This window comes from Falco biarmicus, chromosome 1 (assembly GCF_023638135.1).
Source record: "Falco biarmicus isolate bFalBia1 chromosome 1, bFalBia1.pri, whole genome shotgun sequence".
NCBI lineage: Eukaryota > Metazoa > Chordata > Aves > Falconiformes > Falconidae > Falco > Falco biarmicus.
In genome coordinates, this window is record NC_079288.1 from 81,277,965 (window position 1) to 81,293,218 (window position 15,254).

A 15,254-nucleotide genomic window follows, 5' to 3' on the forward strand; every position below is an offset into this window, starting at 1 on the left:
AACTGGCAACATGAACACCAGTCATTCCCTGAACTCAGTAACCTGCTGTTGCATGTTCCATCTGGGAGTGGTGAGCATGTGCTGGGACTATTTCAGAAAGTTCAGGACAAAAAGGGAATTTGTCTCTTCACCTCAAGGAATTTGATGTGCCTTATTTCAGCAGACGAATGACAGATTTTAAAAAAGAGTATCTCAGTTATTTGCAGAGACCATGCTTCATGTGTGTTTCTGACTTGGGTAGAAATTAGATATGTTGACTGTTTCTTTTCTACTTCTTTCACAAATACTTTATTTCTTTATATTGGAGGTTGATTACTGAAGTGTATGTAAAAATAGAGGGGACAAGTGCATAGCATATCAGCTTTGGGCTTCTGCAACTATTCTGGATCACACTGCTTCAAAGCTTTATATGATTGCTAAATTATGATACTAACAAAAAAATATTACTGCATCACCATGACTAAAAAATTTACAGATCACAGCTGGTTATTTTCAATAAAAAAAAATATATCAAATTGTACCAGCCCTGATTAGGATCTCCTCCATCCTTCTAAGTTTGGTAACAGATGCTTTTTCAAGGAATGCAAGTCTGAATTTTGTGTCACATTTTCCTAACCCCCAAGTATTTCTTACCTAGGGGATAAAGGGGATATTTTGCATCTTTTCTGGAGATTAGAACAAGTGAAAGCAACAGGTCCTATTTGTCTCTGTCTTTCACAGTGATTATATTAGCAACTTTTAGCTCTGTTTTCCATAAATTCTTTCAAAATGTTATTAGAGTACCTTCTTGAATTCTTTAGCAGTTAAATCATGTGTCAAATTTTCTGTTATTACTACTTCAGTTAAGTGTCAGGCTTGACAGACTTATACTTATTTGATCATTTCCTTTACTGTATCCAAACATTGCCATAATTTTGCTTTCTTTCAAGTTTCTACCACTTCTGGACCTGAGTTACTAAAATCAGCGTTCAGAGGAGCTTCCTAACCTGCTCTTTTAGTAATCCTGGTGCAAGGTATCTGGTTGTACTATTATTAAAAAGTTACTTCAGTAGTGGGTGTTTTACCTCAGTTTTGATTATGGCTAAAGTGGAAAATATTAATCCTTTCCTTATGATATGAACACAATGGTTTTCTCCTGGACAAGGAATGGATGTATTTGTTAAACATTTCTGACGTTCTGCATTATTACTGGCTATTCCAATGCTCTTACTACTCATGGGCTTATAGTATTGGTAGGTTTATTTTTGGTCCCAGTGGACTCAACATGTGCTTCTTACTGTCTTTTTCTTCAGCCATATGTATTTCCTTGCATCCCTTTTCTTCCTTATTAATTTTATATAGCTTCAGTATGTATTTTCAGTGTTTACAACATCTGTCTTCTAAACGTCCATCCATTCATCTTTATTATTGCTCATTTTGCATCCTTTTCTATCCTAGATTGTTTTTTGAACCATGCTTTCTTACAGTTTTGGTTTGGTTTTTTTGTTGTTACGTGGCTCTTTTTACATCTAGCTAAATAATTTTAAACTATTCATTGCAGGCATTACACTTAGTCCTCAGTCCTTTCTTACAGCTGGCTTGTAAGAAAGGACTTTTTTTTTTTTTCAGCTTTGTGAAACTGTCTGTCTTGAAATACCATGTGTTTTTAACTGGCTTAGACAGCAATCAAACATAATCACTTCCACCTTAGCTGCCATTAACTTTTACTTCTTCTTTAGAAAATTGTCATCCATTATTTGTAGAAATTCCAGAGAAGTTAGTACTGCTAGCAGGAGATTTTGATATATGTCATCCAGAATCAAGTTTCCTATGATGTTCCTGAACCCATGGTAGATAACGTCTTTGAAGCTGCCCCACCTAATTTTGAGCATGGTTTAGCATTTTGGGGCAGGCACCTATTATAACCTCATTTTGTACTTTACCCATATGAACATGATCCATTATCAGTCAAAATCATTTGCTTCTGAGCCATCACTTGTACAGAAGAAATTAATGCCAGCTTTGGTCTCCTTTGCACACCTGATGCTCCTCTGGAAGGTTACGGTCACTGCCGCCACCCCCATCATGAAAGTATATGTTTTCTCTGGGTTTTATTAGCACAAATAAAAAATGGCAATTTGACAATGAATTTTGAGAAATATTTCACAAATATTTATGAGCATTTTAAATTGTTCTTCAAAGGATATAGTTCTGAATCTAAATTCTGTGTTTCCCCATCCCCAAAATACCATTTTGTTCTCTCACCAGCTTTAGTTATAACTCATAAAATGCCTTATAAGTTTTCTTTTAAGAGTTGTGAATCAGGGAAATTAAAAAAATTGATTGCTTTCAGAAAGCTTCTTTCTGAACTGTGTTCTTGCAGACCTCAAAGGAAGCACATGGTAAAGATGGAAACAGTGACAAGAACTTAAGAGACTAAGTCATAGCTGATATGACTTCTGTGCTCATCAACAAAGGCAAGAGAAAACTCTGTAAACAGAATAATCATATTAAGAAATTCAAGTGATCCAGAACAGGACACATCCTTTTGCATTCTGCTTTTAAGTACTCATAAGCCCAGGCTCTCACCATCTTTTTGGGTTCAGTAAACCTCACATAGAAGAATTCCCAGCATTACAGTGTCAACTTTCAGCTCTCAAACCTGCTGGTCCAGAAGGGGATACATGGGAGAACAGAGACATCCTCAGGAGTAGGAGGCCCCATGGGGACATTGCTGTCCGCAAGGTGGTAGCTCCCAAGCACCATGCCCAGCACAGGGGCTAAATGTGTCTGAAAAACAAATATTGACCTCTGACAGAGTCTGAAGAAATTCATGTGAGTGTTTCCAAGAGTTTATGAAATAACCAGAAATGAAGATAAGTCCTAGGCTATCTATTTCATTAGCTAAGAAACTGTTGACTGAAGCCTAGTGTGAGCCAAGTACCTACATGCACAGTGTTTCAAAGAATTAATCATGTCTTCAGATGTGGAGCCTGCTAGTTAGTTTAATTACTGTCCTTTTTTTTTTTTTCTTTCAGTAGCTAAATGGATCCAATGACAATGAATCTTATTTCATTTTTTTAATAGATGAAAGAGAAGCAGGCTTCAAAACAGATAATGAATTTCTTCTAACTCATCTGGAGACTGAAGAGCCATAATTCTGATTGATCAGATATGGTCTGCTTTAGAGAGGCACCAGATGTGATCCAGATTTTAAATAGATGCTGCTACTGTCAAAATGCATTCGCTCCCTCCTGGTATAACAAAGTGAAGTCCATCTGTCTGGAGTTGTGCACTTTTTTTAGTGGTAATAACAGTTAACATCAACAATAAGCTTTGTCTCATTAGTATCACATAATCCCTACTACCAAGTCCCCAGTTTCTGGTCCCCATATTATCTGCCATGGAAAAAATAAAGACCACAGCAGGAGCTAAGAAGGTCAGTGCATTCTCAGGGTAATCAGCTGTAGTAAATTCAATTCTGACAAGACAAGGCTTGCAAATGTCTGGGGAATTAAGGGATCATCTATAATTTCATATGTTGAGTGGGAAAGTGTCCTTCCAAACATTTATTAATTACAGATGAGGATGCATATGGTGGTCATCCTTGGAGAGTTTTCTTCTGAAGCAAACCAAGAAAAATAGATTTAACTCTTTGCTGCTGCTTCTAAAGAGAAACTACTCATCTTAGCAATCGGTCTTGCAATAGTTTCAGTCAGCATGCTTTCTCTCCCGGTTTTTATTGCTCTGTATTAGCAACAGATAACTGTTACCCTTTATGTAATTTTTTACATAAAAGTTTCCCACTGTAATCAATGGAGAAGCCTTTCCTTGGCTTTAGCCTGCCTCAGTACGATCTCTCCAGGGTTTGCAGTCCTTAAGAGGTACCAAGTAAAGAACAACAGACTAAAGAGCTTCGTATTTAGAATTCAACCTTTCACTTGAAGATCTTGGAGCATTTTAGAAACCTTAATTACTCCCCTTTGAGGTCTGTATTGTCTTTTCTGTTTTATAGGTGAGGAAATTAAGTGCAGGGAAGTTAGAAGCTAATGTTTTCCAACCTGAACAAGTAAAGGTAAGTGCTTAGATCCAAGCCTTTCTTCCTCAAGAGGAAGTCCTCAACCCTCTCAAACTAATTTTTTCACCCATTTTTTTAAAGTGTGGGCTATGAGCTTACCCAAAAGCTCACCAAAAGTCACTAGAATTGCTGACAAGCCTGTTAAATTGTCTTAAAAAGAAGAGATTCAAATCTATGGCTTACTTGTTTCCCTTAGTGAAACCAGGGCTGAGAAGCAGAAATGAACACTAAATCCATTAAGGGCTAAATATCCAGGGAAAAAAGAGCTATTTAAGTAAAAGAGTAAACCTGTTATGAGAACAGATTGATCTCAATTAATCACAAATAAGCATAGACTGGAAATTACGAGGAGGTTTGTAGCCATCAGAGGAGTGAGACTGGGGGATAAATGGGGAGCTTAGGGGCAAATAATATCACTCGGATGTAGATGGAGTTGGATCAGAGTCCAGGAGGGATGAACAGATGCTTCTACCGGCACCTCTAAGGGACTGGATTTGTTGGTCCAGCCTGTCCTTCCCCATGCTGTGTTCACAGGGTTGTAAACCAGTTTCCCAACTCCTGGACACATATAAATGCTGTGGCAAACTGGTTTTCCTCCCTGCAGGAGCCCCTGGGTGTTTCTTCTTTAGGGTTTAGGCCATTTGGGTAGGAAAATGCTATTGCTGCCACAGGAAGAAAATGAATACCTGGGGATATCAAATACTGCTCTCCTTTTTAGACCTGCAGTGCCTCGTATGCCAGATTGCAGCTATTGTATGAAGAATTTTCATTCCTTTTTGTGCCTGGCGGCTGATTGAAAGTTCATATTATTTATGGCAGAAAACAGCAGTGTACTTTTGAGCCTGAGGAAGCTGGGAAAGTGCAGTGGGTGTCAATCAATTAAGCTATTCAACTTATTTATGAAACAAGACAAAACAATGTCTAGGATATGAATTCCCATCTCAATAGGATCCTCCCTGATATAAAATGTCAGAGCTGAAAAAGGGTCAGCTCATGACCCTTGAATATTCTTTTAAACTATTTGCAAATCAATACATCTTCTCTGGATTTGTTCAGGGACCATCTTTCCCTTTTATTATAAGTCACGGGGCATAGTCTGCTTATCAGCAAGTATAGAGACAGATCACTGCACTAAAGGAGCAGCTGGCTTTGGAGACTGGGCCTGACTCATTTATAGGGGGGCTCAGTTCACATTACTCCGGCAGTGCAAAGGATTTTAAAGTTAGTATAATTACATTTTTTGCTGACTCTTGGGCTCCTTTATATCTGCTGAAAGAGCAAAGAAGCCCTTTGCTGTGCATGCAGATGGGATTGCCTCCATCTTACTAGTGCCTGTATCAGCCATTAGCATCATCTCTCATTTTCTCTTCCATGTGCTTAGTGTCAGGATGTCCTTCTATGTCCCCATGTAGCTGGGTTTTGGGTTTGCAGTCCCGAATTGTCTCCCTCTTTCTCTTAACAGTTCTGCTAGCAATAACCTGTTTGGTACAGGTGGGGCTTGAGTGGACAGATGGCCTGATCCTCAGCTGAGCATCTGGCCTATTAAGCTGTCTGAAAAGGCATCATCTTTACAAATCCTGGTCTTAATCTCATTGCCCACTGTATGACCCGTGGGGGTTTCAGAGCAGTGCCAAAGAGGGGAAGAGGAGGAGGATGAGGGCAGCCGGAGGATCCATGGAGTCAGGGGCAGGGACGGAGGTGCCTGCAGGGCAAGTTGGCTGAGCTGAGCACTGGGGATGTGCCCATTTCTCACAGCAGGGAGTTTGAGAATGTCAACAGTCCCAGTTACCTTCAGCTGTCCTGCAAGGAGAATGTAGATAAAATAAATCCTTTAAATAGTTGGTCCAGACCTTTGGATAGCTTTGGCTAAGGGACCTTCCATTGTATGTCCTCATGGCATCTTCTTTCTCCATGCAAAAATGTGATGATGTTATCCTATGCCTTTCAGCAGCACTTGGGCAAGCTCATGTCCAGGCAGGTGAACTGAGGATAAAACAAGAGAAGAAATGCCCATTTGCCTACAGAGTTTTATCAATAAGAGGAGAGCTTTTTGCAAAAGGGAGACAAGGAAGACAACAGTTTGCAAGGGAGTGAGTCGCTCATGTCAGTGATCCCATCTACTAACAGCATGCCATTCCTCATAGGAAATCAATATACACATCTTTGGCAAGAAGGCCAGCAATGTGGTATATCCATAAAACCTCTGTGAAAAAGGGACTCTTCCTCTCACTTTCCCTGTGATAGAATGTACCTTGAAACAGATACTTGGTAGTGGTAATAATTCGAGAAGAAGTGAAGAATTTCCAAAAAGCTGAACTTGCATAGCACTGAGCGACCTGGAAATGGTGTTGAATTTGGCTTTGATCCCTCCAGCTATGGACCAGTTTTGGGATAGATCTGAATTTTACAGATTTGCAATGGACTAACCCGAAGTGTCAGGTCCAAATATAAAATAATTTGGAGCAGGTTTTGATCAGTTTCTTTTAGAATTAAAGATATTAAATGAGTACCCTGAGATTTTCCCTTGCAAAATTCAGATGAATTTTTAAAAATGAATAAGCACTGCTACGTTAAATTCTTTATAGTAACTAAGTATAGAGATGGTCCCCTTCTGTTTTTCAAATCTAAAGTGTTGGGTTTTTTTAAAATGTATTTTTTAAAGGTCAAGATAGTAATATTTTTTTTCTTCAACCTACTTTAATACCTGAAAAAAGTGAGTAGTTCTGATATCTAGAGTTTGTGCTGCTGGAAAGAAAATACCAGGGAAAGTCTCACCAATATCTGTGAAAGGAAACTTGGACAGTGCTTCATGTGCAAGTTTGTTTGCACTCAGTAATTCTGGTGCAGGTCTGTACTGATGTCTGCTCAGGTAGGAAACATGAAAAAGAAGCCCTCAAAGAGCCTGTCATCATTGTTTGGGGTTTTTTTTACAGGATTTTCCCTTAATTAGGGAATACTGAAGGAATTGATATTCACTTGGATCTAAGATGTGCAGTGAATTCCTACATCAACCCAAAAGGATCAAAAGGAAAATGAACTCCTAGCCATGAGCTGGACTGTAACAGAAGTTTTCTCTATTTATTGTAGAGACCTACTCCTCAACTTTAAGCAAATTGTGCCAAATTTTTGTTTCAAGCTTCCAGCTAGCAAAGTTATTTAGAGACATTCTTAACTTTAAGTGCACATAGAGTTCTGTAAAATACTGTTCAAAAGGACTATTCATAGATACAGCTTAACTCTGATACGCATAGGGAGGTGCTACAAGCATAGCATTTGCCCCAAAATGATAAATCAAAAATGTTTAGAATCAAAATAAAAAACAAGCAGCTAATTAGCTACCAATTTGCAATTAAGGTAAAGAAAGGAAATCCAAAAGAAACATTTAAGTTCTAATAGCAGGCATGAAAGCAATGTATTTAATATGGCATTCACTGGAAAACTTTCTAGACTGCTGTAATTGAAAAGTGAAACAAAATTGGGTGAAAACAGCTCAAAGAATGGAATATGAATGTTGAAAAAGGAAATTTCCAGTCAGTCCAAGGTTTTATTAATAGACATTTGCCACACAATACTTCTTAGAAATAGATTTAGAGTTGAAAGTTCATCGTGATGTAGCTATTACAAAAAAGAAAAAGCTGATGAATCGCAGTTGCTTCGCTCTAAATAAAGAGTAACTAACCAAGGAACCATCTGCCGGTGTATGATTACCAACCTTCTTTTTGTCTTTCAAAACAGCCTGAGAAATCAAGGGCACTGGGAGTAAAGCAGAAAGCACACACATGTTGCAGGCTCACCAACAGCCAGCCCAGGAGGGTCAGATCCAATCCTTGCCTTTTTCTCTTGGTGCACTAATTTTATACTGCTGGTTTTCATCTGGTGTGCTTATATATTTCAAGTACATGCTGAATACTAATGGGGTTATTCTGCACTAAATGTAGCTAATTTTGGTACAGTCAAGACCTGCAAAATAAAACTTTTCTAAGAGAGGAAAATCCTTAAGTCCTCTTTCTCTGTTTGTGAAACCAACAGAATGATATTAATTCATTTTCCCCCTTGTTATTGAATAGTAAAAAGCCTGCAATACCCTGAGAAAACATATTCTTAATCATTTTCTTAAGGCTGAATGCCCTACTAGCAGTAGAAAAGACAAAGCAGTAAGATCTAAGGCCTCTTAGTCTCTAGAAAACTGCATAGGTTTCTATGCTGAAAAAATGAGGGATTTATTCCTTTTTTCGGTCAGATGAGTTCAGGGTCAATGTACAATTTCTCTTTCTGTTTCTATTCCAATGACCACCTATTTTGGTGTGGTTTATTCCCCCAAACTCTATCTGACTCTGATCAAAGTCACCGTATCTGGCTTTTTGTTGCCGAAGGCACTTTGCAGTATCTGTAGCCACACTGGCAGCTCACATGAAACCCAGCACTCCACAAACCCCTTTGTGAAAGAATAATGATGGAAACCAATAGATTTTCAGTGAAAACCTGCTGATGCCCTAGCCAAAATTATATTGTATATAATATATACATATTACGTATAATATATAAGGGAGTCTATCCCTTGCCCTCCCTTATTTCACCCAGCCATTCTCAAGCCACAAATACCCTTGCCCGATGCTCCCTTCTCAACTTCTTTCCCCACTGCATTCCCCCTTGTCCACACTTCCCATCTCTGGCCCAGTGGCTGAGAGCAGGTGGAAAGGCAGGTGATGCTATAAATATTTATGTTAGGAGGACTGCATCTGGAAGTGTTTTCTGATGGAGCTGTCATCCTAAAAAAATTAAAATATCTAATCCCAAAATGCACATACAAATCCACAAAGAGGCATCTTTCCTTGGCATGGTCACCAAAACAAAAACTTCCGCTGAACAGTCAATAATAAACCCTAGGTGCATGAAATTAAACAGACCTGAAGTTGCCAGGATCAGGTGCATTATGTATTTCTAAAGGAGGCTTATGATGGGAAGCCAGACAACAATAGCTGTCCTACTATACAAATAATGGAGCTGTTTATATGTACATCTTGTCAGTTTGGTATGTTGGTTTCTGATTTTCAAGTGTAAATGGAAATGCTCCCACTGAAGTTTCTATTTTTTTACCTAATATACTGATTTACCTATTAGGGTCACACCAGCCAGTGCAGCTTCTAGGTACCAGGGAATATCCTATGGACACAGAATTAAGCAAATGAAATGATTTGCAAGCAGCTCTAATAACCAGTATCCCATCGCATGCCTGGAAATTCTTTAAGACTCATTAAGCAGTCAGCAAATAAGACATGTTTGTCTCCCATTAAAGAGTAAATTGAAAATACTGAAAGGAAACCTGTGCATGGCTGTGATCTGTCAGAAAGCATATTAGCAGGAACAGCCACAGTATGTTTAGCAGTCGGGTACAAGTTAAAGCAGGAACCAGAGCGAGAGGAACTATTTTAAATCAGCTCTATTAATACTCTGAAAGTACATTTAAAAGCATCAGCAGTTATAGCTGTCTTTGACTCTTCCAGGAGGAAGTTGCCATTTGTTGCAGAGCTGCTGTTGCTTTAATTTGACACTCAATATGTGTTTTCCCCACAGTATTAGATATCTTGGGCTCTGTCCAGGACACTTTTGGAAATGAACTGATCCCTGTAGTTCCTATGCAACGATGAGATTTACTACTTAGGTCGACGTGTATCTTTGGTGAGTCAAATAAACATAAGGAGCATTAATTAGGGCTGCTTGCTGAATTTAGATTGCATTCACACAACTTGATATGGTAGCTGGTGGGGCCAGGCTGGTTGACTCGGGGTCACACAGGGTGAGATAGGCAGTGACAAGGGCCTGGATCAGCTGTGGGCTGAAAATTAAGCTAACCCTGCTGATCTCCTACCCAGGCTCTAGGCTGACTTTGGGAAACTCCTTGGAGTTTATGTGAATTTAAAGAATTAAGACACAAAAAACCAATTCAAACAACCTTTCCTAGATAAAGAGGGGTTTGAGATCATTTAGGGACATGTCAGCAGGAGAATGCTTCTGTGATATTATAAAAGATGCTTTGGCACACCACAGTAGTTATATTTATATATGTGAGTGAGCACTATAGATGTTAAAAATGCATCTTTAAAATATTTTTAAAGCAGATTTTCATCTAGGAAGTTTGGAAGAGGGGTCCAGGAGCGCTGTTGATTTCTGTTCTCAGCCCTGCATTAGCTGTGTCTCTAACAACAGAGGCAATGCTCTCTGGAGCTGTTTGTCTCCAGGTGCACTGAAGTAAAATGCCCTGGGTTGCTGGTTCAGAAAGCACAACTTTCCCTTCCCTCAGCTTCTGAGTGCCAAGTCCTTCCAATCTCAGAGAGGAAAGATTTTGAGGAGGCACATGCTGGGATTAAGCTACTTCCCCAAAAATGTGCTTGGCCAGTAAAGCCAGCATGTATCAATGCAATTGCAAGCATTTTGCAAATTATTTGACATCTTGTACTTAGGAGGAAAGCTATCTGGTGAAACCAAGTCAAGTCTTAACAGAATCACTCTAGTTTTCACCAAGCCCAAACAGGACAGAGGAAGCCTTTGGTGTCCTACCTGACTGGGGCTGTGACCAGTGATTTATCTGCATTTTTTTTTTATTTATTTTTCCATTACCAGTGGTTTCTAGGGCCCTCTGGCAGGGCTACGTGCAGCATGGCTGGAGCCCACTGTCACTCATGACGCATTTCAGCCTGCTGCTGGGTATGGCAGAGATCTGCAGGGGCTTTAGCATGGGAGCTGCATTGCTGATCATCATGCATGGTACAGGTAAGGTTGCAATCCCCTCATGTCTTTGGGAAGTCAAACGTGGGTGAGTCTCTCTTGCTCAGACATCCCACTTTTGCAGCATGCACAGGGAGACAGACTGAACACATATAAAGCTTCCAGTATTTCTGTTTGAGTTGTCCTTGCTGTGGGCCAGTGATTGCTTTTGCTTTTTATGTCATGTTTTTGTCAAAGGAGATATATGTTTTAAAAATATAAACATTTTTTACAGCTTTACTTTTGCCAATGTCGTGTTAATTCACTGCAGACTTCACAGAGGTGACTTTGGGAAGCGTTGGTTCCCGTGTGCAGCAGGGAAGAGGAGAAGAGCAAGGCAGACCTCCATCCTTTTATCTTTGCCACAGTGGATTTGCACAGGCAAATGCTCATCCCTGCTGCACAAGAAAACCAAGCAAGTCTGTAGCTGACACTAAGGTGTCCAGCTGACTTGAAAACTGGGAGTAGATTACCGTGGCTTTCTGTCACTAATGGAGGGCAGAGACATTTCTGTAGTGCCCTGTTCCCCTCTCCCTGGATGCTCCCTTGCACTTTGCTGGTGGAAATGTGGCATAGGATTGAGGCCCACCATTTCCCGCCCATTGCTGTCACAGCGTGCCAGTGACGTGGGATGCAGATAAGAGGTTTTCATCTGGCATACCCCTGATATGGGTCATACGCCCTGTCTGTGGGTGCTGGAAGGATTAGGGGTAACCTAAATGGTGTGTGGTTGATAGGGACTTGCCATCTGAGTGAGGTCCTGCATCTTGGCGGGTTTGCACAGCATGGCCAGAGGTGAGGAGCTGCAGCTCCCCTTATGGGCAGTAAGCACCTGAGCCAGGCTACATTGCTCACAGTAGAAGATCCACCTCTACCCACTGCAGATAGCCCGAGGGTAGGATAAGGATAAGAGAGTCCCAGAAGAAAAAATTAGAAAAGGAGAATGAGGTCACATTACTAAGGATGAGATCAAGGAATAAAATAAGCATGTAGGGCAGAAAGGTTGCTGTGCTAAATGAATTACAGCCACTGAGGATTGTTAGAAAACAAGGAAAAAGGTGCTATAAATACAGTAAAGTAAAAGAAAGACAGCAGCAGGCAGAAGCCCATTACCTAATGAGTAACAGGAGAGGTACAGATGACCTAGAGAAGGCCAACTTATTTAATGCCTTTTTGCTTCAGTTTTCTCCAACAAAAACCAAACAAACAAAAAAAGGTGCTTCAGTGTGATATAAAGTGGCAAGGCACAACAGAAGCGGGAGATAACAGACAAGGGAGAACACAGTTAAAATGAACATATTCATCAGAGGTTACAAAGGAAAGAGTCCAGTGATGAGTGGCATTCCTCAGGGTCCATATTGGGACCAGTGCTGTTTAACATCTTTGTCAGCAACATGGACAGTGGGATTGAGTGCACCCTCAGCAAGCCTGCTGACAACATCAAGCTGCGTGGTGTGGTCAACATGCTGGAGGGAAAGATGCCATCCAGAGGGACCTTGATGAGCTTCACAGGTGGACCCATGCAAACCTCATGAAGTTCAACAAGGCCAAGTGCAAGGTCCTGCACATGGGTCGGGGCAATCCCAAGCACAAGCACAGGCTGGGCAGAGAAGGGATTGACAATAGCTCTGTGAAGGACTTGGGGGTGTTCGTGGACGAGGAGCTCAACATGACCCAGCAACGTGTGTGTGCAGCCCAGAAAGCCAACTGTGTCCTAGGCTGCATCAGAAGAAGTGTGGCCAGTGGTTGAGGGAGGTGATTCTCCCCCTCTACTCTGTTCTGGTGAGACCCCACCTGCAGTACTGTGTCCATCTCTGGGGCCCCCACATAAGAAGGACATGGACCTGTTGGAGTGAGTCCAGAGAAGGGCCATGAAGATTATCAGAGGGCTGGAGCACCTCACCTATGATGACAGGCTGAGAGAGCTGGAGTTGTTCAGCCTGGAGAAGAGAAGGCTCTGGGGAGACCTTGTAGCAGCCTTCCAGTACCTAAAGGGGCCTACAGGAAAGCTGGAGAGGGGCTTTTTATAAGGGCATGTAGCGATAGGAGAAGGAGGAATGGCTTTAAACAGAAAGAGGATAGATTTAGATTAGGTAATAGGAAGAAGTTGTTTACTGTGAGGGTGGTGAGACACTGGCCCAGGCTGCCCAGAGCAGCTGTGGGTGCCCCATCCCTGGCAGTGTTCAGGGCCAGGCTGGGTGGGGCTTGGAGCAACCTGGGCTGGTGGAAGGTGCCCCTGGTCATGGCAGGGGGGTTGGAGCTAGATGATCTTGAAGGGACCTTCCAACCCAAACCCTTCTAGGATTATATAAAACAGGCAGCTTTGGGGTGCAGATATAATCTCAAAGAAGAGAGATATGTGGACCTAGGGTTATATAAAGGAGTCAGTCCAAACACTTAGCAGGAGAGGCATTTGAATAAAAAATAAACTGTACATACCTAGAGATCAGTGTGGTGATAAGAAACAGCCAGCTGGATTTGCTGGAGAGCAAATATTGTCCAACCGATCTTGCATTTGTCTGTAAGAGGGTGGATGTCTCTAAGAGGCAGGCAATGCAGCCACACATCTCAACATGTGCAGGTCTGGGTGCAGTATAGCTTTTGGTGCCATGCCATCCCTGAGAAATATTTGTCTCAAGTAGGTCTGGACAGGAATCAAGGGCACCCAAGCTTTTCCAGTGGCTTCATCACAGCTTCTCACATGGCTTTGGATAAATGCAACAACCGTATTGCTCTCTGTCAGAAAAGTGGAATAACTAGCATCCCATATTACATCAGGGAACAATGATATTTTTGTCTGCTTTGACTGTAAGCTGTTTGAGTCTGTTATGTGCTTGCAAACAAGACCATCACTGGAATTTTAGATGCTCCCAAATGCAATTAATAGGGGCAGGTGTCCCCACGTGCAGGCTGCTGGATGCATTCACATGAAGGACCGCCTTGTGGGGTGCTTCCAGTCTGCTGCTGGATGTTATCTGTAGCAGTATCAGGAGCAGAAAAGGATGGCTCAATCAGATTTATCTTGCTCTTACACATGGTAAGTGTTTCAAAACACTGAAAAAGTAAAAGAAGTCTGAAAGTCATGGATGAGTTGGTAGTAGGGATTCTGCTGGTGTGTTTGGTTGAGAAGAAGCAAGGGAGAGGGAGACCTGTCAGGGCCTTTGGAGACAAAGGAAAGGAGGTGGGTTTTAGGATTCCTGCTTCCTAGTACTTCTTCCATCTGTACCTACTAATCCTACCACCAGCCTTCTATTTGCAGCTTTAAAGAAGTTCAAAACATTCTCAGATTTTCATTCCAAGGGCAGAGTGTTGTTTGGGGATTATGGAACAGGAGATACGCCACAGAAAGACAAGAATCTACACATTCAATCCTGCATAAGATTAACATGTATGTGATACCCTGTGACAGCATATATGAGTTTCACGTGTTGAGAAAGCTTTGGTGTACTTCTCAGAACCTGATGTATTCAGCTTATGGGCCAGTGTTACTCTTCTATTTATGTGGTCTAAGAAAAGGAAAAGAGAGAGGCAAACCTTCAGGGGCAGTGACCCTTCCTTTATTCAAACCTGAACAGAAGGAGGGTCTTTACTTCCAAGAACTCATTTTTGCTTTCTTCTTGCAACACAATGAGGGCTCCAAAAGAATAGGTCCTTGGAACTAACAAGGTTGATCATGAAGGAAACCTCAGTGCCTTCTGAATCCTAGGGCTGTGGAAAAGATTTAGTGCTTTACTGAACCAAACTTTGGAAGCAGAAGTTATGAAAGCTCAATTTAAAGGCTGATTTTAAAACTGGCTCTGCACAGACTTTTTCTGCTCTTCCCTGAAACAACACAGCATGGACCTCCGTACGCCTTCATCTCCTGAAGAGCCAAACAATGCCCAATATTTCCTATATGATTGCAGCAGATGCCTTCAGCAGTCAATAGTGGGCCCAAGGTTAATGTTTAACATTGCGGGGGGGGTGTGGGGGGTGTGTGGGGTTGATGTGTGGAAATACAATGGCATTAAATTATGGTCATTATAATGGTAGGTTAAAAGCAGTGTTGCTGCACAGAGGTCCTGCTGGGAATTCTCCTCTCGGGTGGTGTTAAGTAGAACAGCCTGCCAGAAAAGACAGCATAAAGAAAAATAAATAACTGCGCACAGGAGGACAGGATGTGCTTCAGAGGAAAGAGCAGTGCAAGGGTAGGGCTGGGCTTTGAATAATGTTAGTGTGATGGTTTTATGGCCACTTGTTTTTTACATATGTAGCATGGTGATGAGAGCAAGGAAAAAGGCTGTTGGGAGATCTGCTGGCCCCTGCTTTCGAATCTCCGCGTGAAGCGAGCTATTCTGTGGCACTGACTTTGTCTTGTCTTGAAAAAATAGACAAAGGTGCTAAAAAATAGATAAAAATAGTCACATGACACTATGTTTTAGTCATCAAATTC

At 41.3% G+C, this 15,254-nt stretch overlaps 1 long non-coding RNA gene across 2 annotated transcripts in view; it reads left to right on the forward strand.

The window, feature by feature from the left end:
• The window catches only part of LOC130150036 (uncharacterized), a 59,123-nt gene that overhangs the window by 29,926 nt on the left and 13,943 nt on the right, over positions 1-15,254 (forward strand). For both annotated transcript variants that reach the window (XR_008822094.1, XR_008822095.1), the window contains 4 exons: positions 930-1,013; positions 3,067-4,054; positions 9,632-9,736; positions 10,679-14,210. This is a non-coding gene — a long non-coding RNA (uncharacterized LOC130150036). The remainder of the gene's footprint in view (positions 1-929; positions 1,014-3,066; positions 4,055-9,631; positions 9,737-10,678; positions 14,211-15,254) is intronic.